Raw genomic sequence first — 19,525 nt, forward strand, 5'->3', positions numbered from 1 at the left:
TGAAGAATCGTCCACACTCCTTTCTACCAAAGCAAGCAAATAAGTTCATTATTGATACCATAAAACTTGAGTCCAAGCGACATAACTATTAGGAATATTTGGGAATTGCTGGTTGTAGTTACCTTGTGTCTGGGCAGTTCTCCTGCAGGGGTGACTGGGTGAGATTTTAAGATCCTTATCAATGTATAGCAGGGATTTAAAGGTAACATCAATTTGCAACTGCAAGGGTGGTTCATCCTTCCCTTTTTGACCACTTCCTCCCTTGTGCTAACATGAAATATTTCTGTTTGATTTCCTAAATCGTAAATTCCATGAAGTCCTTGTTTACTTTTGATTTTTTTCATCTTTCTGTCCCTAATGCCTTGCAGAGTGCTATGGACATAGAGGAAAATAAATATGTATTTCGTAAGTTCAACATATTCCAGTACTGCTGTCCATCATAATCTTATTTTTTGAATGGTCTCTACTGGCACTGTCCAACAGAAACATAATGTAAGCCACAAGTGAAATTTTAAATTTTCTGGTGCCTAGGCTAAAAAGAAAAGGTAAAAAAAAAAGAAAAAAAGGTAATGTTCATCTCTTTTTTTTTTCTGAGATGGAGTCTTGCTCTATCGCCCAGGCTGAAGTGATCTTGGCTCACTGCAGCCTCTGCCTTCCTGGTTCTGGCGAGTCTCCTGCCTCAGCCTCCTGGGTAGCTGGAATTACAGTCCTGTGCTACCACACCAGCTATTTTTTGTATTTTTAGTAGAGACAGGGTTTCACCATGTTGGCCAGGCTGGTCTCGAACCCCTGACCTCAGGTGATCCACCCACCTTGGCCTCCCAAAGTGCTGGGATGACAGCTCTGAGCCACAGCACCCAGCTGGTAATGTTAATCTTAATGATATTTTATTTAATCCATTATATTCAAATTATTACCCATTCAATACACATTCAATATGAAAAATTATGAGTGACATAATTTACTCTGAAATTTGCTGTGTATTTTATGTGGATTAATACAAGCATATATCAACTAAGACTAGTCACATTTAATTGTTCGGTATCCACATGTGGCTAGTGGCTACCATATTGGACTATGCAAGCCTATTATCTGGTTAATGCACTGAAGCTAACCAGTTAAGCCAGTTTATGTGTGTGTATTCAAGATGAGCTGATTAGCTACTGCTTTCACTTTTCAGCTGAATTTCTACACGTCATATAAGTATAGCCTCAGGTTCAGATAACTTTTTTCTTTAATTAGAGCAAATAAAAATAATAACTCACTTTTAACTGTTTGAAAAGGTATTACTTTGTTTTTGTTATAGGTGATTCTTCTAGAAATGGTGGATGAGAATGCCAGTCTTATACACACTAGACCCCACTTACATTATTTGAGTAAAAGGTGTATATGAAACAAATTGTATCAGAGCAAGTGAACCTAATTTGCAGTCAGACAAATCTAGAGCTAAATGACATCTCTGCCTATTGGGCCATTTATTATATATTTCTGAGCCCCAAGATCTTAATCTATCAAATGTAATAATATCTAGTTATTGGGCATGTTGTGAGAATTAAATGAGATACAATATGCTTAGTACAATATCCGCCATGTGTCAGGCACTCAATAAATGTTAACTATTATTATTTTTTCATCATTGTTTTTATGATTACTTAAAACTCCCATTCGAATCACCTAACTCTTTCCATGTAGGTCTTCATAAAAATTAGAATTTAAAAACCAGTCCTTCTGGTTCCCAACTGGAGAGACGAACTATGGCAAACTGAGTAAACTCCATGTGGAAAATCGTCCGAGCACCACGTGCAGACTCTCACTTAAATGCTTTTTTTATGCTGAAGATGTTTCCCTCTCTACGTACAGACTGGGCAATACAATCAATATTTTTTAGGGGATCCTTTTCAGTATTTTTATTGATCAGGACCATGATAAAGAAAGATCTGTTTGAGGCTAATGAATAGAAAGTCCTCCGCTTCACTGAAGTTTCTTTGATAACGCAGAAAGGCTTTGGACAAAAGTTTAGGAGCATTCCATTTAAAACGCGCATGTCCTGTTTTGTTTTCCTGTCATATTGAAGTTACCATATACATTCAAGTATTCCTTTTTGTTTTAGTACAGAAGCACAATGAACATGCTCTGCACATTTCTAATGCAGTGACAATGGGTATGTTTTCTGCTTCTTCACCTAGTGTCACATATAGAGAATAGATAGGTATTGACTGACTTTAGAAATCTAGCTTTCAGTTTTCCTAGCACCATTTATTAAATAGGGAATCCTTTCCCCATTTCTTGTTTTTGTCAGGTTTGTCAAAGATCAGATAGTTGCAGATATGTGGCATTATTTCTGAGGGCTCTGTTCTGTTCCATTGGTCTATATCTCTGTTTTGGTACCAGTACCATGCTGTTTTGGTTACTGTAGGCTTGTAGTATAGTTTGAAGTCAGGTAGCATGATGCCTCCAGCTTTGTTCTTTTGGCTTAGGATTGACTTGGCAAAACTGGATCCCTTCCTTACACCTTATACAAAAATTAATTCAAGATGGATTAAAGACTTAAATGTTAGATCTAAAACCATAAAAACCCTAGAAGAAAACCTAGGTAATACCATTCATGAAATAGGCATGGGCAAGGACTTCATGTCTAAAACACCAAAAGCAATGGCAACAAAAGCCAAAATTGACAAATGGGATCTAATTAAACTAGGGAGCTTCTGCACAGCAAAAGAGACTACCATCAGAGTGAACAGGAAACCTACAGAGTGGGAGAAAATTTTTGCAAACTACTCACCTGACAAAGGGCTAATATCCAGAATCTACAAAGAACTCAAACAAATTTACAAGAAAAACATGAACAACCCCATCAACAAGTGGGCGAAGGAGATGAACAGACACTTCTCAAAAGAAGACATTTATGCAGCCAAAAGACACATGAAAAAATGCTCATCATCACTGGCCATCAGAGAAATGCAAATCAAAACCACAATGAGATACCATCTCACACCAGTTAGAATGGCAATCATTAAAAAGTCAGGAAACAACAGGTGCTGGAGAGGATGTGGAGAAATAGGAACACTTTTACACTGTTGGTGGGACTGTAAACTAGTTCAACCATTGTGGAAGTCAGTGTGGCGATTCCTCAGAGATCTAGAACTAGAAATACCATTTGACCCAGCCAACCCATTAGTGGGTGTATACCCAAACGATTATAAATCATGCTGCTATAAAGACCCATGCACACGTATGTTTATTGTGGCACTATTCACAATAGCAAAGACTTGGAACCAACCCAAATGTCCAACAATGATAGACTGGATTAAGAAAATGTGGCACATATACATCATGGAATACTATGCAGCCATAAAAAAGGATGAGTTCATGTCCTTTGTAGGGACATGGATGAAGCTGGAAACCATCATTCTCAGCAACCTATCACAAGAACAAAAAACCAAACACCACATGTTCTCACTCATAGTTGGGAACTGAACAATAAGAACACTTGGACACAGGGAGTGGAACATCACACACCGGGGCCTGTCGTGGGGTGGGGGGATGGGGGAGGGATAGCATTAAGAGATATACCTAATGTAAATGATGAGTTAATGGGTGCAGCACACCAACATGGCATATGTATACATACGTAACAAACCTGCACATTGTGCACATGTACCCTAGAACTTAAAGTGTAATTTAAATAAATAAATAAATAAAAAGAAATCTAGCTTTCAAAAGCAGATGACTGCATGAGTATTTCTTGGAAATATTAATAGAGAATTTTGAAATGCCAAAGACATAAAAATGTCTTTAAAATAGTTTGTTCAAATGAGGCATCTTTAAAACTTATTTCAGCTCCTTTAGAGTGAACCTGACACCCTTTCCCCTGTTAAATTTTTGGCTCTTATATTACCGAAGAAAGTGGGCATTTGACAAACAAATGTGCAGGAATAGGGGGTGAGAAGGGCATAAGAGCGTGTTCAAATCTGTTTAAAATTAGACATTCAGTGCTGTAGAGTCAAAACTATGTTCTCCTGTGTTTCTTACATGGGCACATACTTCATGGGTTTAATCATGGTTTGCTGTAGAGCATTTATAACACTTGCTGTGAAGCACTGTTGATACAATGAAGCTTTTTCCAACAAGTAACAGCATGATGGTGGCAAAGGTGAGGCTCTGGGAGGAGATTTTAGGAGTTCATCCTTGGAATTTGTTAGCTCCATAGCTTCCTGACAAGCTTAGTTAGTGCTTCTCTAACTTTCCACAAACTTTGCAGACCCTGCGAATTTATATTTTTTTGTTGTTTTCTTTTAACTGGTTCTCCATATCCATGGAATTTAGCAGTTTGCCTTCCTTCCTTCCTTCCTCTGTTTCTTTCTCTCTTTCTTTCTTTCTTTTTTTTTTTTTTTTGAGACGGAGTACCATTCAGTTGCCCAGGCTGGAGTGCAGTGGTGCAATCTCAGCTCACTGCAACCTCTGCTTCCTGGGTTTAAGCAATTCTCCTGTCTCAGCCTCCCAAGTAGCTGGGATTACAGGCACATGCCACCATGCCCAGATAATTTTTGTAATTTTTTAGTAGTGGCAGGGTTTCACCATGTTGGCCAGGCTGGTCTCGAACCCTGACCTCAAGTGATCTGTCCGCCTGAGCCTCACATGTACTGGGATTACATGCATGAGCCACTGCGCCTGGCCAAAAAAAAGTTTCTAATAGCTAAACTAAAAAAAGTTTTTAAAAAGAGATACATATCTCTTTCTCATCTATATGATATGAGAGATATATGATATATATGTATATATGAGATACATATTATATATGCACATGTATGTGTGTATAAACATGTTTATATACATACATGTATCTCACATATACATATGTATCTCCTACACATATGTATACACATATGTACCTATGTGTGTGCATGTATGTGTGTATATATGAAACTAACCATCTTGCCATATAGCTAGTGGTAATAAAGAAGAAATTTTAAATGCACTTTTATTGTTGGCCTGAGTTTTCTCTTTTTTCCTGGAAGTCTAGGCCAGCATTGGACATATGAAATGAAATGTGAGTCACTAGTTTGAGCTATCCGTGTAATTACAAATTTTCTAATAGCTAAACTAAAAATAGTTTTAAAAAATTAGGGTGAAATTAATGTTTCATATCTTTAACTTTTTTTTTCATATTTTTGAGCCAGGGTCTCATTCCGTCACCCAGGCTGGAGTGCAGTGGCACATTCATGGCTTACTGCAGCCTTGACCTCCCGGTCTCAAGTGATCTTCCCCCCTCAGCCCCATACCTCCTAGTAGCTGGGACTACAGGTGAGCACCACCACACCCAGCTACTTTTTAATCACGGCTTTTATTTAACCATATATATCTTAAATTTTATCGTTGAAAGAGGAAACCAATGTAAAAAAAAATTAGTAAGATACTTTACACCTCTTTTTGTACTAAGTCTTTGCAATCCTGTGTGTGTTTTTCACTGACAGCACTTCTCACTGAAGAATACTCACATTCAAGCGCTTCTTAGCGCACATGCCTGGCTGGTGGCTACCACACTAGACCCGCAGTTCTCACCCAACTCTTTGGCCTTTCTTAGCCTGAACTGCAGAATACTGCTACTAATAAACGAAACAAAGCTTTGCCCCCACAAAGCCCTGCTGCTGAATGCAGACTGACATTTGAACAAAGAAAATGTCCTTATATTTAAGCATCAGAACTATTACTTTTCCAATACCTCGCAACCCTTGGGTCACTTCAGGCCATTTCTCATGATTTGCATTAGGTGTTCTTTGAGACACAACATTAATCCAGTAATAATTAAAATGATATACTGTACTATTAACATTCTGAAATCTTTAAAGCAAAGTGATCTATGCCTGCAGCACTGCCCAGGCTGGCTAATTAAACAGCATACAGTTGTAAATGGCTATTGTAAGCAGTTCCCTATTTAAAAATACAGCTCTGAGAAGTGCAATTTATAGTGACAGGGGCCCTACCAGGATTGATCAGCTTTAAATAGAGGCCGATGCAGCGCACAGCAAATTTTACTTGAGAGGCTGCTATCTTGCTTTGCTGCCAATGTGAGGCTTTGGTTTTAACCCGGGCTCCTGTTGAATGACGGGCCCTGGGCTGTGTAAACTGGACACCCTGTGAGGGCTGAGGTTGCAGGCTGGATCCTCCCCTTGCTCTTTCTCCTGTGAGTCAGCATTCCTGGGAGACGTAGCCAACCATCCCAACAAGAGGAACACTGGCTCCACTCCACCCAGCAACCTCTAATCTGCCGTGATGGGACCTTGAGCCAAGGGATTTGGGTGTGTAAAGGACTCCTGCAGCAAAGAGTACCTCTAGAAATTGCTTTTGTGAGGTTCTTTGAGGTGCTAATCACCTAACTTTTATTTGAATTGCTCTGACTTATCATTTATTAACTCCAGAGGACTTTTTACTTCCTTGGCAGGAGGAGGAAGGTGATTCCTCAGATAAAACCAAAACCTAGAGCTGCACTTCTGAAGGAAATCACTGCTCAGGTAGGGCTGGATGTGTAGGTGTTCTCCATGGGCCCATGCCGTGCCTGTACCAGCGTCCTGAATTGATGGCAGCAGAGGGGTATCTTTCTTCATTCTTCATCATTTATTGCCTGAGGCAGAATGAATACTTGGCTCCATTCGCTCACTCTCTTTCTTTCTGCAACAATTAGAACTGAATTATTTGCTTCTTGTTTTCCCTTTTCCCACTTGTTCCACCATTCATATCTGAGTGAGTAACTTCTCAAGTTTTTCTACACTAATGTTTCCTGGTTCTGTAAAGCAAGTGATAATTGAGTGGTCTTAATCCCTTGAAATGGAACTGAAAATCTGGAGGTAGCTACATCAGCAAAGAGGGAGTGGCAGCCTTTTTTGTACGTTTCACTTCCTTTCAGGACCTCCCAGAGAAGACCTCTGATAAACTTTTTTAGTCCTAGGTAAAGCCTGAAAGTCAACTGAGTACAGCTGCCATTTTTATTTCACCTTCTTCTTTCCACCTGCCAATCACCCAGCAGTGATCTTTAAGTCATCAGACATCGTTGTGCCTACCTCAAGGGTGTGTACAGTGGTGTATACAGTGCCTGGCACAGAGTTAGACTCAATGAGTGACTGAATGAATGAATGAGCCAGTAAGTGATTAAGTGAGCTCACATTACTATCAACTCAAAGTCACACTTTCTGGTGATCTCTCCCGAGTCTTAAATTTGAATTTTGATATTTCAAATATTATATAGAAAAATGCTTTTAAAAACCCCCAAAACTACTAGGTTATAGAAGGTAGGTTGTCCTGTGTTACTACTTCTGCTCTTCCTCAAGGTTCCCAATATTAGAGTCAATAAAAATACGTTTTCTTAGCTCAAGTATTAGGTGGAATTAAGAAAAAAAGTACTGCTATGTTAGAAAAGGAATTAGATTTGTGATTCAAAGACAAAATTACTGAAGATGAAATCTGAGTATGTGCTCTAAATAATAATTCCTCTAGGTATCCAGGTATTCAGAAATTCTATTTTTAACATCTGTCTGAATAAGTAGGGGGTTTGAGTTATCCCCATGCTTTTCAATCCATATAATTATAATTTACATTTACCTAGAGTTTCTATTTAATCTGAATAACACATACCCCTCTGCAGAGTATGACTCAGTGGACAATATACTAAACCTTTGGAGTGTTCAAGAGCATATCTTTCTAATGCCTCAACTTGCCCAAAGGAAGCATGAGCTGATCACCAAACAGATGCCCTGCAGTAATTAGATTAATTGGATGAATAACACAGGTTTAAACCCCATCCGTATTTTATAAATACATTCTGGACAATCCCTTTTGATCAGAACAGGTCTAATTGCAATAGCTGAAACTGTCAGAACTGTCAGGGAGGCCACATTCAAATATTGGAGGATATGGTCAGATCTAAAACTGACATTGTTTGTAGGTTATTCCCCTAGAATAGGTGGCTTTCCCTGCCAGCTACATTGTCTACTTTAGCAAAGAATTGGGAGGTTCTAGTTGGGCTTCAGCCTAATACAGACTGAGATTGTTGTATAAAATGTGACTTATAATAGAAGTAAAGAGGTGAAGATGATTTCACTTATATGTGGAACCAAAAAAAGTTGAACTCATACAAGCAGAGTAGAAAAGTGGTTGTCAGAGGGGCTGGGAAGTGGAGGGAATGGGAAGATGTTGGTTAAAGGGTAGAGAATTTCAGTTAAATAGGAAGATTAAGTTCTGGAGATCTATTGTACAGCATGGTGACTACTGTTAATAACAAGGTATTGATACCTGAAAATTGCTGAGACGGTAGATTTTAAATGTTCTCACCAAAAAAGAAATGATAAGTATGTGACATCATACTTAACTTTATGAATATGTAAACTTTATTTAATCATTTCACAATGTGTGTTCATGTGTGTATGTGTGCCTGTATATATCAAAACCGCCTGTATACCAGAAATATATATAACTTTTATTTGATCAATTAAAAAACAAAAATGTAAATAAAAACTGCTGAAGAATAAGGAAACGAAGAAATAACATTTAGGGAGTAGGGTGAAAAAGCATTGAGAAATCAATTTTTTCATTAGAATCTTCTCTAGGGTACTTTGAGCATGGCATTAAGTCCATTTTGCAGGACTCATAAGACTGTTTTATATATATAGTATCAAAATATCTACATAAAATGGGGTTAAAACAATGTCCAAATATTCAAGCCATAAGCACGTAGCTTCTATTTTTTGGCATTAGGCAAACTATTTTTACATAAAATCGATTAGGCAAGTGACCAAATAAATAGATGACTTTTCAAAGTAACTATTTTGACCTAATATAAACATAGGGCCTCCAAAATGAAGCAGAATATATGCATCACGGGGTTCTATTGTAAGGTATTTCCTGATTGGAGTGATATTTGGAACTATGTGAGTAAAACAGTTCATTGTATTCTAGATATCACCTCCCCTAATTTATAAGTAATAGCATTTATTTAGACTGGTTTTAAACTGTTCTTCTTCTTTTTTATGCAATTAGCTTTTACACAGGACATAAATAAAATTATCATCTATACCATTAGGTATCTTAAGGAAAATGCTGAACTGCAATTTTCTTTGTTTCTTGGATGAAACAAAAATCTATATACACACACACACACACACACACACATATACACATATATACACACACATATACATATATATACTGTGATTAGTATAATTAGTTGTGTGCACTGTCACACGAATGTGGAAATTTTCTTACAATTATTTAATTATCTACATTTCTGATGATATTCATTGATCTACCTGTATCGACTCTTACTTCAATCTATTCTCTTTTAAATATCATCAAGTATATGACATTCAGATTATGCTAACTTTACTAACTCTAAGTTCTTACAAAGATGATTAATTTCTTCTGCATGAAAATTTTAGCCTCTAAACATCAACTAAACCCATTTGGACATATATTTCCAATGATGACTAAATGCACTGATATATTTTATCTAAACAGAAATTCAAAATAACTTCTTTATCCCATAGCCCTTACCATCAGTCTTAGTAAAAACAGATCAATAGAAAACAGTATAGCAGAACAGCAAACATAAATACTGAAACCTTATTTGTAGATGTTTGCTATAAATGTAACACCCACCATACACAGGGAGAGATACTGAAAATAGCTTTCTTCTGTAATAAGTACACTGCTCCTTGGGAGAAAGGTAAACTGCATTATGAGATTAAGATCAACACAATGAAGTTACTTTCTAAGGGTCTCATACACCCAAGTTTATGTTGAGGAGGAAAATGTCCTTTTGGTAATTGAACTAAAAATCGAATGGACATGATGGATGCTTGATTGTGTCCAAATGGCAGGAAAGAATCCTAGGAATTCCATACAGAATTCAGTTAACTATTTTATGAAAGTGGGAGAAAAAATCGAAATAAAAATTGAATTTCAAAAAATTGAAATTGAAATGTGAAGTGAATTGATCAGCTACTGTTTTAGTCCGTTTTGCATTGCTATAAAGGAATCCCTGAGACTGAGTAATTTATAAAGAAAAGAGGTTTATTTGGCTGACAGTTCTGCAGACCATACAAGCATGGCACCAGCATCTGCTTGGCTTCTGATGAGGCTTAAGTAATTTACAATCATGGTGGAAGGCAAAGGGGGAGCCAGCATATCACATGACGAGAGAGGAAGCAAAAGGGAGATGCCAGCCTTTTTAAAGAACCAGCTCTCCCGTGAACGAACAGAGCGAGAACTCACTTATTACTGTGGGGACAGCACCAAGCCATTCATGAGGGATCCTCCCCCATGACCCAAACACCTCCCACAAGGACCTGCCTCCAACATTGGTCACATTTCAATGTGAGATTTGGAGGGGACAAATATCCAAACCATATCAGCTATTTTGGAAACATGTAGCTCAGAACATTACGGTGACTGGATTATAACATTTTGGCTCAAATATAAAACATGGGCTAATATGAAATCCAGGCATATCACCATATAAACAGAAGTCTCATCTTGATTTCAAAGATTTTTTTCCTGCATTAGTAGCCCATTATTGTTCTGTATGTGTCTCAACCGTTTGTCTTAATGTGTCAAATTTACAACGTTGCTAAGAATATGAGTCACATCCTTAAATACCACATATTCATGAAAAAAATCCTCGGAAAGTGAGTCATTCAATGAACTATTGGGGGAAATTTTTAAACTTAATAAAGAATACATTTTTAACAGGATAACTTGTTTCTCTTCTGACTGCCATGATTCTGTCTCACAGACTTCCACAGAAAATATCAAAGATTTTAGCTGAATAAATAAACAAAAGACCAGGCAGATAAACGGACTTCTCAGGCCCAAGATAGTGACCTGTGTGACAATTTGGTCTTGGAGGCCTGATGTGAAAACCTCTTGCAGCCTCTGGGTAACGATGACTTGATTCCTATCTCCCCCATAGCCATTCTCAGCCTCTCATCTTGTGGGCTTTCCCTATGCAATGCACATAATCGGCAAATCAGTGGGGTTTTCCATTTCTGTCTCTTCTTCATAATTTGTTTTTCCCCTTTACTAATCTATTCAGTTCTCCAGCCCACTCACGTGATTTTGCATGATAAAGTTACAACAGGAAAACTATTAAAATAGCAGCAAATACTTTCTTTAAGCCAGGTGCATGTCATCTTTTGACACATATTGTCTCTCTTGATTATCACAACAACCATCCGAAGTAACTATTATTATTATATTATTAATCCCATTTTACATGTATAAATGTTACACCAAAGAAACATAACTTGCAGGATAATCAAAGAAGGATTTTATTTTGATCTTTCATGTGTATTATATGGGACTTGTTTTTCCCCTATGCTTGGATGCAATTTTTGACAAGTCCTCTGGTTTTTCTGCTTACAGGCAAATAATGAAATCAGTTTCTGTTCAGTGATTAAAAAGATCATCTGCACATAGTGGTACCATCCTCAAATTTAATAAGTAAGGGCTTCTTGCCATTGTCCAGCCCAGGTCTGTGTAGTAAGAGGGCTGGTTACTCTCCCCTCCCCTGCCTTATACATTACCTCCTCTTCTCCATCCCACCGAGCTTGGTTTGGGACCCTCCAGGATGGGAGAGAGGGAGAAGTTTGGGCAGAAGGGAAAAGAGCAAAACGTCTTATTAGATTAATACTGTTGGGAAATTGCATTGGTTCTTGAACTTGGCAGATATTTTATGTGACTCTTTTGTGGGTCATTTCTAGTGCCTCCTCTTACATTGTTAAGGATTCGTCTTCAGCAATTACTTCAATTTATGCAAATACAGCTCTTCCTGTAGGTCACATGGTCACAGTGTCCCTAACGGTCTAGATCAGTGGCCTTGCCTGTGTACACAGCCCCGTAGAATCTCAGGCCTACCGTCATCATAATATTTATTACACAACATTTGAATTTACACAACATTTGAACATTTGAAAATGTTCTTTGTTCATTAGAAAGCTCTCTCCAACACAATCTAAGATAATCTCAGCCCGGCTCTTTCATGCATGCAGCCACATCTGGGACAAGGAGTAGAATTCACAGGACCCAAGGCACAATCCAAAAATTATCTTCAGCCTTTTTTTTTTTTTTTTTTTTTAGTGTCAGAGCTAGATGGTCAGAAAAGTGCTGCAAAACTGGTTTTCCCACGTTTTTTGCTTTGGTGTGTGCCATTTATTGACTGGAAACACCACTAAAATTGTTCTTTGTTAACATTCTATTATTGTTGAAAACATCATGCAAAAGGTAATAAAGATTAAGTAGTTTTAAAAGTGACAATACATTTTCTAGCTTTTGTCTGATCAAAGAGAACTGTCGTTTTGAAAGAGGATTCACTCCTGGAAAATTATCAGTGTTTTGCCACTATCGTTTTTCTAGTTCAAAACAAAACAAAAACCTTCTAACATGTTATATCTTTAAAGCACTGGAAAGATGACATTTCATATCAGTAACAAACTGGACTAAACAGTAGTCAGTACTGGCATTCATGAAACAAAAAGACATAGCCTATTGGAGGTTAAGCTGTACTATCATTCACAATGGATAAGAGTCCCCGTCAGCTCAGTCAACTATAATCCCAAATATAATTTTTTCTTGCAAATACTTTTATAAACACTTGGAACACATTAGTACATTTCTTAGAACACAACTGGAAAAAAAGACAAAACTCCGATTGGTTTCTAACATCCTGGAAAAATATAAGCATTGCTTTGTTAATGTTGAGTTTGTGTCACAAGAGAGGTTCAATATTCTGAGCCTGGGAAAATGATCTACACATGTGAGTGTATGTGAGTGTGTGTGTGTGTTGTGTTGGGTGTGCATATCTACTTGTGATATGAAAACTGGCAACATACCCACCAGCAATTTGTGTCAATCTAAAAATGAAGAACAGAATAAAAGTGTAGACAAGAGAAACATGACTATCTAGAAATCAGGTGGGCAGATCAAGCTTCAAATGCCTTCCTTGCTTCAAACATATGCACGTGGCAGATAAAAAGTAAAAAACGAGAAAAACTAAGAGGACATAGCCAGAATCAAAAATACAGTAAACATCTCTGTTGCCAGAAAGAGAGCAGAAACATAAAATGGTGAGGGGCAAGAAATGAAAAGTTGAATGCAGGTCGTGGCAACTGAGTTTGTCTGAAGGAAAATGGAGACTAAGCTTCAAATAGAATTGAAAAGAAGAAGAAAAAAGCCTCCTCACAATTTGAAACCTGAAAGTAAGACAAAAAGTCATCACTAATCTCTGTCTGCAGCCATGACTCTTGGGACATAACACATCAAGAAACCAAGTGCAGATTTTCAACCAGGAGCTAAGTCAGCTGCCCTCTGAGCTCATTCCTGAGATATGTGATATCCCCAGCCTGGCTTTGAGTCAGGAAAACTGGTTCTATGACTTGACCTGATTCTGGATTAGGCTATACATATAAACAGAAAATCGTTGGACAGGGTGGGCTTAGCACAGAGATGGGGAGTAAAGGCTTTGGGATGGTTCCACTCATCGCCAGCATATAAACCAAATTTCTAAGGCATGTGAATAAGAAAATGAATAAAGTAAGTTAAAACCACTTGGAATAAAAATGTGTTATAGGTTAAATGAATCATATAGATGAGTCTGACCAGGCTTTTGATATATGTATTAAACGTTCAAAAGGAAAACATGAATTCTACTTATTTTTAAAAAATTGTAAAACAAAACCAGTCACAAGTAAATCAAGAACAGGTAAAGATAATAATAACATAGTTTGAAATATAGAAAATTAAACTTTAAAATAATAAAATAATAATAAGAGCTATCGATAAGAGCATATTTTAGGCCAGATAATTTTCTAAATGTTTTGCATGAATTAGTATGTTACTACAACTGAACGAGGTAGATACTATTATTATCTTCATTGAAAAATGAAAACAACTCACTTTGGGAGGCTGAGGCGGGCGGATCACGAGGTCAGGAGATTGAGACCATCCTGGCTAACACGGTGAAACCCCGTCTCTACTAAAAAAAAAAAAAAAAGAAAAAAATTAGCCAGGCGTGGTGGTGGGCGCCTGTAGTCCCAGCTACTCGGGAGGCTGAGGCAGGAGAATGGCCTGAACCATGGAGAGGGAGCTTGCAGGGAGCCAAGATCGTGTCACTGCACTCCAGCCTGGGCAACAGAGCGAGACTCCATCTCAAAAAAAAAAAAAAAAGAAAAGAAAAGAAAAAAGAAAGAAAACAACTGAGATACAGCGATGAAGTTACTTATCCAAGGTCATACACCTAGAACGTGGAAGAGTAGTCTGGCTCTAGCATTCATAGAATATTACATTCAAACAAGAAAAAAAGGCAGGACAGACCATAGTTTATAGACGGCAGAAGTGAGAATTATTGAATTGCAAAAGATTCCAACAAGAACTCAGGACAGAGCTAAATAGACAAAATTTTAAAAAGCGGGAGAAGAGAAAGTAGATCAGTTGAGAGCTTCCAACCTTTGTCTTATAAGAGAACTAGAAGACAGGCCGGGTGGGGTGGCTCACGCCTGTAATCCCAGCACTTTGGGAGGCGGAGGCGGGCGGATCACGAGGTCAGGAGATTGAGACCATCCTGGCTAACACGGTGAAACCCCGTCTCTACTAAAAAAAAAAAAAAGAAAAAAATTAGCCAGGCGTGGTGGTGGGCGCCTGTAGTCCCAGCTACTCGGGAGGCTGAGGCAGGAGAATGGCGTGAACCTGGGAGGAGGAGCTTGCAGTGAACAGAGATCGCGCCACTGCACTCCAACCTGGGCGACAAAGCGAGACTCCGTCTCAAAAAAAAAAAAAAAAAAAAAAAAAAAAAACAACTAGAAGAGAGTGCGCAGAATGGTAACGAGGCAATACTTCTAAAAGGAACTGCTGAGGTTTTTTTTTTTCAGTATTTAAGAAATATATAAGGTCTTCAGAACACAAGGCTACTGTAAGTACCCAACAGAAAATAAATAGCTAAATCTGTATATAGACATGCTGTAGCAAAACTGCAGAACATAAGCAAAAGAAAAACATATTAATATTCTAAAGCAATCAGGGAGAAATTTTACCTACATTAAGAGGACAATGAGAATCAACATCACTCTTGTCAGCAACAAGAGAAGCTATGCATTAAGCAGTAATACCTTTAAAATTTACAGAAAAAAAAACAAATAAGTTTTTAACTTTGAAAACTATTTTAAAATCAGACAGATTGCAATTACCAGATGGAAAAAATTGACACTTTAAGATGTTTGCCTAGAGGTCAGATGTGCCAGGCCGGGCCTGAGACGTAAGAACTAGTTTCAGTGGGATTCTACCCAAATTGTACATGGTAGATACCCTGGGATCATTCTTACAATTCACTGTCCTTGAAAGTCCAGAAGTCTACACTGTCACCTGGAATTCACCTGGAGTTTTTTCATACAACTCCTTACCCAGTTCTTTAAGTAGTCTTTTACATGTTTTGTCTTCTGATTTGAGTAGATGGAAATCTAACCTCATCTAGGTTGCAGCTAATTTTCTTCATCACTTGAAAGTTTCAGCTTATATTTTTATACACTGATTTCAGAGTTTACGCTCATTTTCTTGTTTTTCTTTCTTCTTTTTAATTGTTTTGTTTCTGTTTCTTAACTTTTCAATGTTGGTTAATTTCTTTATATGTAGGGTCATTTGGGTTATAGTAAGAAATGTTTTTCCTGCAAGGTTGCTAGTTATCCCTTAATAATTTTTTTCACTATTGTGTGATGGAGAAATGTAAGCTCATAATTATTTTCTTGTGGTATGAACACTTATGAGATCTACCCTTTTAAAACATTTGTAAATGTGCGATACTTTATCATTGACTCTAGGTACAATGTTGTACAGCAGATCTCTAGAGCTTACTCATCTTGCTTAACTCAAACTTTAGCCCCATTGATTATTCATTCCCCATCCCCCACATCGTGTCCCAGCCCCTGGCTACCACCATTCAATTTCTTTGATTCTATAAAGTTGACTGTTTTAGATATCCCATATAAGTGGAATCGTTCAGTATTTGTCGTTCTGTGACTGGCTTATTTCAGTTAGCACAGTGTCCTCAAGATTCATCTCTGTGTAGCCTGAGACAGAATTTCCTTCCCTTTTGAGGCTTAATATTATTCCACTGTATGTATACACATTTCCTTTACGCATTCATCTTTTGATGGACATTTAGGCTGTTTCCATGTCTCAGCTATTGTGAATCATGCTGCAATGAATATGAAGGGATTAATATCTATTTGGGATCCTGATTTCTAGTTGTCTGATTTTAAAATGTGTTCTTTTAAACTTAGCTAAATAAATTTACAACTCTGGGAACCTTTAGAATTAAGTACAGAAGTCATAGAGCATGAAAACTCTTATTAATATTTTTATATTCACTTTAAGATAATTTGTGTTTGTTGTTTAAAATGTTTATCATGTCTTTAAAATGTGGCATATTAAGTCTTGAGACTTTAAGGTCTTAGGTGTGGGAAAATTTTGCAAGTTTATAAACACTACTGCAATGCTTTAGCTAATGTGTTTTTCTGTATTTATATGTTTAATTTATTCGCTTTATAAGAGTTACTAAAGTGTTTGAAAAGTTTTGTTGGGTTAAAATTCTTCACTTTTGGACATTTGAAGGCTAAAATGTTGAGTATTTTAAACTTACGCATAAAAATGTGATCTTTAAGGCAATTTAAAAATCTGCTTATTAATGAAACAAATTGTTCAGAGAAATTTAATCTCTTCAAATTGAATTAATCAAATTTTAATCCGAAAACAAGTAAAAGAAAATGTTACTTTTATAAGAAAAATACTTAACTTTAAAATAAAATGGCAAAGTATGTAAGTTAAACTTAAAGGTTTAAATAAATCAGGTTTTGTATAAATGTATAACTTCAATAAATCAAATGTTAGTTTTAGAAAAGAAAGCTATTCAAGATGAACTATTATATAAACATAAGAGCAGCTTTCTTTCTCTTCTTTCTTATCCTTCTTGAAAAAGTCAGTCCTAAACATTAGATGGGGCCAAACAACACAGGTATCCACACCACGTGTGGGGTAAGAGACAGAAAAGGAAGTGGGTGCACGGGTATCAGAATCTGAGCAGAATAAGGAGAGTGTGGACACGAGGGTTAGGAGCAGCCCAGGATAAGGTACCAGTATCCTAGCAGGGTGAGCAGACTCAACTGACATGGGATATCAGAGGCCGAGCAGAGTAAGGAGGTGCCCACGTGGAGAAGTAAGTGGGCTTGGGGCGTCTGTGCCTAGCAGGTTGAGGATGGCATCTGCGTCGGGAGGGGGCAGTGATACCTGTAAGAAATTGATTACACTGAGGGGGATTAAACAAGAAAGTAAATTCATTGATTCTACTGGAAGCCATGTTTCTCACTATTAAAGAGAGTTCTAAATATGGAAAAAGAAGGCAAAGATGAACCTCATGGTTAGGCTTGGAATGGGACCTATACTCATGGCTTTCTAGGTAAACTGGTAAGTAAAGGTATTTTTCAGTTCTCTATGTCATGGTTTGATCAGAGAAACAGAAGTACTAAGAGTCATATGGAATAAAGAATTTATTATAGAGATGATGCAATCATGGGTTCTGGTTATGCAATTTACATATGGCTTTTACTTCTGCCTCTGTTGCTGGGCCAGGAGTCAGCAGAACAGGCAGTCAGGAAAGAAACATGATTGTGAAGTGGGGACAGCAAGGGAAAATTGGAACCCTGGGGTTTGAACCTATGCTGGTGTCCCACTGCTTGCAACGCTGATGAGGAGGTGATTTGTAGGAGAAACTGATGCCCATTGTCACAAAACTAAACATGTACCTGGCACAGTTCCAACAGGAGCTGGAGAAGCTATGCATTCTCCTGCTGGCTCATGTCAACCAGATGAGAAAGCAAATTTGTGAGAATGTTCACAAGCTACAACAGCACCTGACAGGACACAGACCTTTCAATCATAAACGTGGCTGCTACTTCCCGTTTGCCCTCCAGATCTCACCCAGCTTTCTCTTGTGGCCAATTCTAGCTCAGAATCATACCGGCAAAGGAATCTGGGAATCAAAGTTCAAGCTTAGCTAAGGTGAAACAGTACAAAGCTGCCACAATCATAAAATTTTGAAAAGTCACATTACATGAAGAAATATGACAGATACTACTTTAGCCAAGTGAGCGCTGTGATCATCTGTAATGGGATAAATTTAGATTATGTGATGCCTGATAAGATGAAATGAGAATACAGCATCTCTCCCATAATATTTTTGTCAAAGCTTTGTAACCTGAATCTACTCTAGGGTACATCAGACAAACCCAAATTAAGTGACACTCTTCAAAATACCTGATCTATAAGATTAAAAAGTGTGAAAAATATAGAAGTCCAGGAAAGCACCCGGAACTATTCCAAATTGAAGGAGGCTTAAAAGTGTGACAATTGAATGCTATTCATGATTCTGAACTGATTTTTTTCCTATAAGGAACGTTTTTCTGATAATTAGGAAAACTGGAATGGAACGCTGAGGTTTAATGGTAATATATCAGTTTATTTTCTGATTTTGATGATTTACCGTGGTCATGTAGGAAAATGTCTGTTTATAAAAATAAACATTAAAGTGTTGAAGCATCGGGTTGGCTATCTGCTGTCAAATCGTCCAGGAAAACAATCCTTGGCACTATACTTTTTCAACTTTTTAGTAAACTCAGGAGTATTTCTAAGTTAAATTAATAAATGAAAGGGAAAAAAGCAGAGTAGTAATAAACATAGGAAACATTTATTGCATGTTTGCCATATGCCAAACACTGTCCTAAACCCATTTTATGTATTATCTAAATTTCATTTTCCCTTATGACTTAGAAATGATCATTATTACATGCTTACACTAAGATGCAGAATAAGTAACATCCCAGTATCATATAGCTAGTAATTATGGAGACAGATCTGAGCTCAATTTGTCATCACAGACTACTGATAGTTTCCATATAAAATGACTAAGAGGAATTACCACAATCATATTCTTAAAAAGGAATGTGATCGGGATAAAAGGGAATATATAATAAGTGTGGGATAAAAGAAACACTGAATACAGAAATGAATAGAATAAATTGATAAATCAACAGAAAACCAATTAAAAATGTTTAAAATAGCAATATTATTTTTGATTTGGAGACTTTTCAACATATGATTAAAGAGTATCAAGGTACTTCCGATTTTAATAACAAAATTAAAAAGTTGAAAACCCAAAGGTTTTATAAAAAATTGATAGTTAAGCATGAATATTAAAATAAGCGAACCCTTAAAATCAAGGAAATACAATCTACAGCTTTGGAAATGGCAAATGAAAAAATAATTAAAAGTTGTTAATTTTAAAAAGGGAAGAGAACGAGCAATGAGAAAAGAAAATGTTAATGAGCAATTGAATAAATAATGGTAAAAATAAGTCCAGATATATTTATCATACAATAAAAGTAAATGAGTTAAAGTAACGTATCAAATGACAAAGGCTTGTAATAAATTTTAAATC

Source organism: Pan paniscus, chromosome 5 (genome assembly GCF_029289425.2).
Source record: "Pan paniscus chromosome 5, NHGRI_mPanPan1-v2.0_pri, whole genome shotgun sequence".
Classification (NCBI taxonomy): Eukaryota; Metazoa; Chordata; class Mammalia; order Primates; family Hominidae; genus Pan; species Pan paniscus.